Below are 1590 nucleotides of genomic sequence, written 5' to 3'. Positions count from 1 at the left end.
AAAAGGACATTAGGAAAGCAATACCATTTACAATAGCCACCCAAAGGATGAAATATCTTGGAATAAATGTAACCAGAGAAACAAAGGACTTATACAAAGATAACTACAAAAGACTACTGCAACAATCCAAAAGAGACTTACAAAAATGGAAGAATGTACCATGCTCCTGGATAGGAAGACTTAATATTGTGAAAATGTCATTACTGCCCAAAACAATTTACAAATATAATGCTACACCAATCCAGATTCCAATGACATTCTTCAAAGAGATGGAAAAAGCAATTACAAACATTTTATGGAAAGGAAAGAGACCCAGGATAAGCAAAGCACTGCTTAAGAATAAGAATAAGGTTGGAGGCCTGTCACTCCCTGACCTCAAAATATATTACAGGGCTACAGTGGTCAAAACAGCTTTGTACTAGTACAATGAAAGGTACATAGATCAATGGAACAGAATCGAGAATCCAGAAATTAACACAGCTACATACAGCCAACTGATCTTCGACAAAACACCAAAATATATTGCATGGGGAGGGGATAATCTCTTCAACAGATGGTGCTGGCAGAACTGGAAAATGATATGCAAAAGACTGAAACAAGACCTTCACCTCACACCTCATACAAAAACCAACACAACGTGGATTAAGGACCTAAATGTGAATCCCAGAATTATGAAGGTCATCAATGAAAAACTTGGGACAAATATGAGGGCACTAATTCTGGGAATACATAGACTACAAAACATTTTGAAAACCACACACGCAAAAATAGATAAAACAGATGAGTTGGGCATACTAAAAATTAAAAACTTATGTACATCAAAAGACTTCATCAGAAGAGTAAAAAGGGAACCCACAGAATGGGAAAAAATCTTTTAAAATGACATGTCAGACAAGGGACTCATTTCTAAAATATACAGGAAACTACAATGCCTCTACAAAATAAACGACAAATAACCCAATTAAAAAGTGGGCACATGTATGTGGACTGATTGTTATGGTTGGCAATGTAAAGGTAGACATTTTGTAACAAGGAGGGGAGTGATTAACTTTGCAGTATAGGAGCAGAGGTCCCTGGGATAATCAAGGGAGAAGATCAGAGAGCAGGACCGTACACACAGAAGCAGTGACACCAGAGATGGGGGTAGAGATGATGACATGGAGAGATGGAGCAGTTGGGGACTTTAGACCCAGAGAGGGAGAGGGGCTCTGTCCTGACGACTGGGGAGCAGGCTTGCAAAGTATACCCTTTAGTTTGTTGATGACGCATGGAGAGGACTGTAACCATGGAGAGGAAATGATATAAGATAGGATGAATGTAAAAATAATGTTCTCCCATGTAAACTATCACATAATTCACAATAAAACATTCTTTAATAAAAAAAAAAAATGTGGACACAGGATATGAACAGACACTTCACTAAGGAAGAGATCCGGACAGCCAACAAACATATGAAGAAATGTTCATGAACCCTTACCATTAGAGAGATGCAAATCAAAACAACAATGAGATATCATCTCACACCTACAATAACAGCAAAGATGAAAAATGTAGAAGACAATAAATGCTGGTGGGGATGTGAAGAGACTG

This window comes from Chrysochloris asiatica, unplaced genomic scaffold (assembly GCF_000296735.1).
Source record: "Chrysochloris asiatica unplaced genomic scaffold, ChrAsi1.0 scaffold00640, whole genome shotgun sequence".
In the NCBI taxonomy this organism is placed as follows: domain Eukaryota; kingdom Metazoa; phylum Chordata; class Mammalia; order Afrosoricida; family Chrysochloridae; genus Chrysochloris; species Chrysochloris asiatica.
This window is presented reverse-complemented; position numbering follows the sequence as displayed.